This window comes from Rattus norvegicus, chromosome 19 (assembly GCF_036323735.1).
Source record: "Rattus norvegicus strain BN/NHsdMcwi chromosome 19, GRCr8, whole genome shotgun sequence".
NCBI classification, from domain to species: domain Eukaryota; kingdom Metazoa; phylum Chordata; class Mammalia; order Rodentia; family Muridae; genus Rattus; species Rattus norvegicus.
Genome location: NC_086037.1, coordinates 17,805,677 through 17,814,699, shown reverse-complemented (window position 1 = coordinate 17,814,699; position 9,023 = coordinate 17,805,677).

Sequence of the window (9,023 nt, the reverse complement as noted above, 5' to 3'; positions counted from 1 at the left end):
CGGGTTGGCCATATGCAACAGTTTCAAAAGCCCAAGTTTGATGTTCCTTGGGATTCCCAAGATGATGCACTCAGACCTGACAGACAACACCCAGAATCCTCGTCAAAGAAATTGATTTATAAAATCGAGGGAACGTTACTAAGTCATGTTACAAAATATTTGATCACACTGTGATCTCCAAGAATGTATTATTTACTGAAAAACTAGTGTGTGGTATAGCAGGGCCATGGCACAGACATTTAAAGCAAGAGTTGTTTATTCATGTAAACATGGACTTAATTACGGTATGGCTCACCTACCACACACATTTATGGCAAAGGTAAAAAGTGCACTTAGGTCCAGCAGATCAAGACACAACGTGAAAGGAAATCTAGATAACTAAACCAATGGAAAGTTTTTGAGTTAAAGGATTTTTAAGAAAGTGTTCAGAGGGAACAGGACTGCTCTTCTTCTGGGAGGTCAGTGAATCAGGAAAGACAGTTGGGAGCTTTACTTGACTTCAGCATCTGACTCCTGAAACTTCATTGGTAAAATTAATGTCTGGAATTTTGGATTGTAAAACAACAGGTTGGCCCTGCAGCTTTGGGCAAGGCCCATGGACAAAGAGATCGCACCTGATGGGAACAATCTTAAAAGCCATCTGATTCTGGTAAGTCACCTGAGAAGTCCTCAAGGAGAGAGGAATGAATGGGTAGCACCATAATAGAAGGCTTTAGGATCTCGGATAGTGCTACTCTAGATGCCTTGGAAATAGAAGCAGAAAATGTAAAGCTAAATGACTTCACAGGAATTAGCTCATTTCTGATTATGATTTTTTCATATTGGTATTTTATATTTATTCTTTTTTTAAAATTTAAAGCAAGAGCCTTAGGTTGTAAGGTGAGGCGGTCTTAGAATCAGAAAATGCTTAGAACACTTGTATGGCGCCCCACAACTAACACTATCTGGCTAGAAATTCTGCTTTTAATCTCGTCATCATCGACAGCTTCCATTTAACCAGCAGGGTCCATGCCAGGCAGACACTGAGCAGGTTGTATGTTCTGTTAATCTCCACAACAACCCAATTCAGCAGAAACTCCTCCATTTTACAGGTGAAGAAACCACAGCTCAAAGCAAATGAGTATCAGGGTCCCCTCAGTCTCACTGGCTGTCACTTAGACCCACATCCTTCTCTGTAAAGGGAAGCCATGGGCCTGATGTGGCTGTGCAAGCTGATTCTGCTGTGATGATCAATGCTATTCTTGACCCTGGAAGAATTTAAGACAAGGTGACCCACAGACTCCTGGGATAGATTCTGCCTCTGGGTTCTAGGGTGGGACACAGTATCCCTTGTCGTGGGTCTCTACTCAGCTGAGGAGTCTGCTCCCATCTGTCAGCTTCTATGGCAGTGGTTCTCAACAGTCCTACTGCTGCAACCCTTTAATACAGCTCTTCATACTGTGATGATCCCCTCCATAAAATTATTTCATTGCTACTTCATAAATAATATTGCTACTCTTATGAGTCATAATGTACAAGGTATCTGATATGCAATCTCTGTGAAGCAGTTGCCACCCACAGGTTGAGAAATATTGCTCTATAAACTTTTTTTTTTTAATGAAAGGCTTTCACCTCAGAAGTACCTGGAGCAGTTGTAAGAGCCCTGAAATACTGACAAGTTTTGGCAGGCCCAAGACTGCTTGCCTTAATGACAACAGAGATTCCTGGCTAAAGGCACAATCTGAAATCACTGTCCCCAGGTCATTTCTTGCCTAAGTTTTCCCTCATTACAATGTCTGTCTGCTTGGACATGTCTGTCCAGGAAGCCAGTCCATGTGGTCTCTGATACAGACAGAATGCTAAAGGCAAGAATGCTTTCCCTCTGTTGGCCCACAGTCATTTCTATAGAAGTAAGTTCAAATCCCCTGTGGATAAATGTGTGTCTCTCACATGGTGTGTGAGACTTGAAATGTCAACCGTTTGAGTTGACAAAAAACAAATTTCACTTCAGATTTACAGCTGACTAAAAATTATTTTTGGGAGAATGCAGAGGGTGGCCAGGCCTGCAGAGTCAGATCCCCTCCCTGCCTGGGATGATCCCACCCTCAGTAGACTTCAGCTTCACCTATAAGGTGTAATCAGAAAAATCTGACCTTAAGATTCTGAAGTCCACAATATGCACAACCCCTAAAGTTGGTAAATGGCCTATATGGGGGTTTTCTCCAGTTTAAACTATTCTGGCTTCTTTTCTCTCTTGTGCTGCAATCTGTTCTCTCAGGTCTGTTGGTCCTGGAAGGACCTGGGTTCAAGTCAAGGCCTCGTGGGTCGGGAGGAAGATGTTCTGTTGTGTGAATGAGTATGGATTAAGAATGTAGCCCCACCAACAGATTGGGAAAAGATCTTTACCAATTATACAACAGATAGAGGGCTTATATCCAAAATATACAAAGAACTCAAGAAGTTAGACCGCAGGGAGTCAAATAACCCTATTAAAAAATGGAGTTCAGAGGCAAACAAAGAATTCACAGCTGAGGAATGCCGAATGGCTGAGAAACACCGAAAGAAATGTTCAACATCTTTAGTCATAAGGGAAATGCAAATCAAAACAACCCTGAGATTTCACCTCACAGCAGTGAGAATGGCTAAGATCAAAAACTCAGGTGACAGCAAATGCTGGCCAGGATGTGGAGAAAGAGGAACACTCCTCCATTGTTGGTGGGAGGCAGACTGGTACAACCATTCTGGAAATCAGTTGGAGGTTTCTCAGAAAATCGGACATTGAACTACCTGAGGACCGAGCTATACCTCTCTTGGGCATATACCCAAAAGATGCCCCAACATATAAAAAAGACACGTGCTCCACTATGTTCATTGCAGCCTTATTTATAATAGCCAGAAGCTGGAAAGAACCCAGATGCCCTTCAACAGAAGAATGGATACAGAAAATGTGGTACATCTACACAATGGAATATTACTCAGCTATCAAAAACAACGACTTTATGAAATTCGTAGGCAAATGGTTGGAACTGGAAAATATCATCCTGAGTGAGCTAACCCAATCACAGAAAGACATACATGGTATGCACTCATTGATAAGTGGCTATTAGCCCAAATGCTTGAATTACCCTAGATGCACAGAACACATGAAAATCAAGAAGGATGACCAAAATGCAGATGCTTCAATCTTTCTTTAAAAGGGGAACAAGAATACCCTTGGCAGGGAATAGAGAGGCAAAGATTAAAACAGAGGCAGAAGGAACACCCATTCAGAGCCTGCCCCACATGTGGCCCATTCATACACAGCCACCCAATTAGATAATATGGATGAAGAAAAGAAGTGCAGTCCGATAGGAGCCGGATGTAGATCGCTCCTGAGAGACACAGCCAGAATACAGCAAATACAGAGGCAAATGCCAACAGCAAATCACTGAACTGAGAATGGAACCCCCGTTGAAGGAATCAGAGAAAGGACTGGAAGAGCTTGAAGGGGCCCGAGACCCCATATGAACAACAATGCCAGCCAACCAGAGCTTCCAGGGACTAAGCCACTACCCAAAGACTGTACATGGACTGACCCTGGACTCTGACCTCATAGGTAGCAATGAATATCCTAGTAAGAGCACCAGTGGAAGGGGAAGCCCTTGGTCCTGCCAAGACTGAACCCCCAGTGAACGTGATTGTTGGGGGGAGGGTGGTAATGGAGGGAGGATGGGGAGGGGAACAGCCATATATAGAAGAGGGGGGGTTAGGAGGATGTTGGCCCGGAAACCGGGAAAGAGAATACAATCAAAATGTAAATAAGAAATACTCAAGTCAATAAAGAAAAAAAAAAAAAAAGAATGTAGCCCCACTCTGACTGGCCAACTAAGCTCCAGAAAATCTTCCCCAATCACAAAACTGGGTCATGTGGGAGCCTCAACTGTTTAAAGGGGAGAGCTGAGTGCTTTCTCCTGGAAGAAATACTTGGCGGTTGACTGTCACTTGTGAACCTTCTGTGTTAAGTCACTTCTCAGAAGGGAAGCTTTCCTCTAACTCTTCCATGGGACCCACCCAGCACTGGGGCCTGAGGATCCTATGGTGTTGCAGCTCTGAGCTGGGAGGGGTAGCTCTCACCCTGGCATGGAGAAGCCTGTTTTCACAGCTGATCTAGATCTGAGGAACAGGGGCTTTTAAAGAAGCATGTGAGAGTATCTCCTGCAGGAGAGCCCAGACTGCAGGGAAAGTCACACAGGACAGCGAAAAGTGACTTCGCAACAAACACAGGGAATGGGAACCAGGGAGGGCACTGGATGGATGGTCAGGGAGTTTGAGAAAGCCTGCATCTCCCTGAAAGACTTCCCACAACCATAAGTCCCACCACTGTCCCCTTCTCACAGGGGAGGCTCAGCAAAGCCTGCCACCTGCTGGGATCCCAGCAAACTTAAACCAGAGTGGAGAACTGAGGAAAGCACTTTGGTGGAGGGGGAGACACAAGTCTCCAGGGCCAGGTCAGCCTTCTGTCCCTTTGGTTCTCCTCACTTCACAGAGGTGCCTATTGAAAGGTGAGGCAAGCCGGGATCTCAACAGTCTTTGGCCAAAGAAGTGAGAGCCCACAGGGCAGAGCAAGGCAAAGCAGAGCCAGGCAGAGCAAAGTGAAGCCCTGCCAGTCAGCAAATAGGCCTTGCGCATGTGGGACTGGTGGCAGCAGTGCTTGCCCTTGCTCTCCTGGTGGTGCAGAACACCTGCCTGGATGTGGGGAAACTCACAGTGGCTTGTCCTCCAGCTGCAACTGCCAGTGCTTGGGGAGGGAGAAGTTGAAGATGCTCCCATGATCCTCCGATTTCCGGCCCACTTTGTCCATGTTCAAGGCTGTGGTCAGCCCCGCCAGAAGCCCGGAGGACAGGTAGAGCAAGCACAACTGGCCAGCAACCACCATGGGCATCTGCGGTGGGACCCAGGCCAAGTAGCCACAGAGGCGCACCAGGCAGCCAGGCACCATCCCCAAGCCTGTGCATACTGAGGCCAATGACACTCCACTAGTCCCTCCCACCATGCACATCCCACCCCTGGCAGGCAAGATCTCTCTGTCCAGGGCTTCCTCCAGACCTCCAACTAACAACAGCTCAATGAGCCCTTACTTAATTCTTGTTAACCATAATGGCTTGTCATAAAAGGTCATTGGGAAAGTCAATGATGAGATGAAAGCCTTAAAAGAAAACTAGAGAGACTTACGGAAATGAAGAAGAAAGCTCTCTTCCCAGTAGGAGCCTGGCAGTCCCAAGCTCAGGGCACCTCATGTCCAGTCTTGAACCCAGCATGCATTGTTGTGGAGAACCTGCCTGCTTAAGGACCTGGCTTCCCACTCATTCTCCTGAGATGATGACTTTAATTCTTTTAATTTTTACTGGTTATTTTCTTCATTTCCATTTCATGTGTTATCCCCTTTTCCAGTTTCCTTTCTCCACGAAGCAGAGTCCAGCTCACAAGCATGAGCAGCTGCAGCCATAGTGCACCATGGGGGATCCTGGGGCAGACTGTTTCATCACCAAGATCCTGTGGACCCACAGGGGCTGCATGACCTTAAAGGAACTGCAGAGTAGGATCAGGCTCCAGAGGCAGAGCTCTATGAGCTGCTGGGCAAGACTGCTTATTCCTATTGGAGACTGGAGATCAGGCAGGGATCACGCTGTAGGTGGCGGCTACTACTGAAGCCTGTGGCTTCAATCTCAAGTGCATCCAGGGACCATGCTACAGATTGTCCAAGGCTCTGCAAGCTCAAACTTCTGGGACAGAGTCATTATGCAAAATCCCAGAGAAACCTCTGCAAATATCCACACCAAGTTTTTAGGAACAGAGCTTCCAGGTCCTGAAGAATCATGAGCTATCTGGGCTTAACCAAGAGGAGCCGGCCTTCTTCCTGGTACAGGGGGATGCTTTTCTCCTGCAAAAGTTACTACAAAGGAGACAGCCACAAACAGATCTGCTTGAAGCCACAGCCATGCAAGAGAGTCCAAGTCTGTGAGCACTTCACCCAGGCCAACTGCCGTTACCTCAACTGTCTCAGGTCTCATGACCTGATGGACAGGAAGGTGCTGACCTCCGTGACTGAGCACGGGCTGAGTTCTGATGGGGTCCAGAACATCCAGGACATCTGCAACAACAAACACATTAGGAGGAGACCCACTGGCATGAGAGCTCCCCATGAACATCATAGCAGCAGGGCACACAGAGACAGAAGCAAAAGCAGAGACTGATTCCTTCCAAACAGCCTAGGATTTCTCTCCCATATCTCATTTTGGCATCTGGTTCACCTTGTCCAGATGTCACCAGCTGTAAGGATTCCCTGGAGGACGTGTCTACAGCTGTCACTCAGGAGGTCAAGAACCTGGGGACCCAGGAATCTGCACAGCTTTCCTTGGTCTCATCTAAGGCTGCTGGTGTCTGAGGACCCAGTCACATGAGAGCAAGCCAGGGGTTTTCTGAGAATGGAGATCTGGATGCTTCTTTTCTAGATTCCTACTGATTCTTTGTAAGCTCCTGCCTCCTCTGCTGCCTTTCTTCTTGCTGCAGCAAAAAGAGATGAATCCATGTCCATGAGAACAGGCATGCCTTCTGGACACCGCATGGAGGTCAAGGGAAAGAATGAGGCTCCAGACATCGATTACATTCCATTTTAAATGGTTCTATTGATGGGGTGACAATGGAAGAAGCAACAGACTCAGGAATTCTAGGTAAAAGGAGAAACTCAGGGAAGGAGTTTGGCAATGTTCCTTCTCTTTCAATTCAGTGGAATAATTGAAGCACTATTGTTATTGGGTCTTCATTAAAAGTCTGGTAGAAAGGATGCATTAAAGCCATGTGGCCCTGATTATTATTATTTTTAATTTTTGGAGTGGCAGCCTTTAATGACTGTATCTATTTTCTTATGGGAATTATTCATTACCTTCCCAGATCTGTATTTAACTTGGTATTTGTTATCTGTTAGAAAAATCACCAGTATCAAATAGATTTTTCACTTTTCTGTAGTAAAGGCCTCTGAAGTAAGCCCTAATGATTGTTGAATTCACTCAGTGTCCTTTGTTATATCCCCTTTTCATTTCTGATTTGGTACTTTAGATATAGGCTCTGTGGTTTGTCTGTCTTGTGGATCTTCTCAAAAAAAAAAAAAAAAAAAGCCAGCTCTTGCTTTGCTTGGCTCTTTGTATCATTCTCTTTGTTTGTAAGTGATTGATTTTAGTTCTGAGTTTATTTCCTGCCACCAAATCCTACCAGACTCTCTATGGGATGAGGCTTTGCCTCACCTTGGTAACAGCAGCATGTGATACATGAAGCTTTTGCTGCTCTCTGTAGTGGGGATGACGTCACAATTTCACTGAAAACCATGCACAGCCTCGTTTTAGACTGTATTAAAGTAGCCCACGATTTCAGTGCTCCCTGCAAGGTGCCATGAGACAGTAGTAACATGAGTCTGCCTGCACCTCGACAGTTTTCACTAGGGACTTCTGAGTGATTTTATGAAAATTTATAGTGAGTTCATGGATGAACATGCACAAACACAAACGCACACACACACTTTACTGACATGGTGCACATTCTTTCCACACAAAGAAGAAAGTGAGTATTAATGAAAACACACCAATAAAGGAATCGATGGACGGGGTTGTGGGGAAGCTGGGGCTTAGAGTTATTTAAAGGCCCTGTGCAGGCTCTCCTTCTGTTGGAGGCTAAACTTCAAGTGCAATGGGGTTCTTTATTTTCTTTCTGTATAGCACACAGAGGTAGGGTGGAAACTAGGTTTTGAGCATATTTGGCAAGTACTAGAACACTGAATTAATTCCTAGGGCTGGAACCCTATTAATGTTCTACAGAATTACAGGACAGGCTGGATGAAGACTCTCAGCTGACAATGTGGACATCTCAAGACAGGCACTGGACAATGGCTGACAGACTTGTATGAAGACTGGAAATGTTTTGCTATCTCAGAGGAAAAGAAGGCCCCTCCGACTACACTGTACTCTAAGGACAGTTTATTCAGGTAAGGGATGACATGAACTATTGTCTCATGTCACAGATGTCAGCACAAAATATCCTAGGTATTGAATGCCAATGGTAGCATTAACAGAACAAATCACACAGTGTTGTGAAGATATAGAATATGACTATATGTAGCAAGAACCAGGCCTCTTCTAGTTTCTAAGATCATACCTGAGAACCTCAAATATAGTAATAATGTGATAATGTGGTATAAGTCTAGTTACAACTAGTTTCTATTGTGACACAGATGACTCTTTTTGTGTCATGTTCAGCTTATAATGAATGACTAGACCTAAGCATGAGAATAACCAAATACTACATTGCTTCTCTAGCTGCTGAGCTTTTAAAAGCCCTGGTGTGACAGCAAGCTTTTGTGGACATCTGGATTATTCCTTCTGTACTTTAACTCTCTAAGTCAACCCCACTCTGAGTAAGTCAGTTCCATTCCATAAGTTGGAAATCAGTCAACTGGAAAAAAAATACTTTCTCAATACAAACACAGATTGGCCATGGAAAAAGGGCAGCTTGAACTGTCCCACCTAGGTCCTGGGCTTGCACAGGCCTGCTCTCCAAAAGAAACGTGTGTTCACAGCTGCAGGCTGCATTCACTATGGATGCTCTTGAGGTTCCTCCCTAAACTGCTTAGATTAAGATAATTTTGTTGCCATCTATCAAAAGAATTCATTATGCCAAACTGGCCTTTCTTCTGAACCTTCTGTTCTGTGGGCAGGGCAAAATCTCCAGCAACCCTCACAGCAATGTGGGCTGCCAATCTGGGACTCAGAATTACACCAGTGCAAACCAAGAACAGGGCAACTGGAAGAGACCTCATTGGGTTGTAGGAACCTTCTGTTCTGAGTCACTTCTCAGAAGGGGCACTTTGCTCTAACTCCTCCATGAGTCCCAACCAGTACTGGGGCTGGAGGCTCCTTAGGTGTTGCAGCTCTGAGCTGGGAGGGGGAGCTGGCACACTGACAGGGAGAAGCCTGTTTTCACAACTGATCTGGATCTGAGGAGCAGGTGCTTTTAAA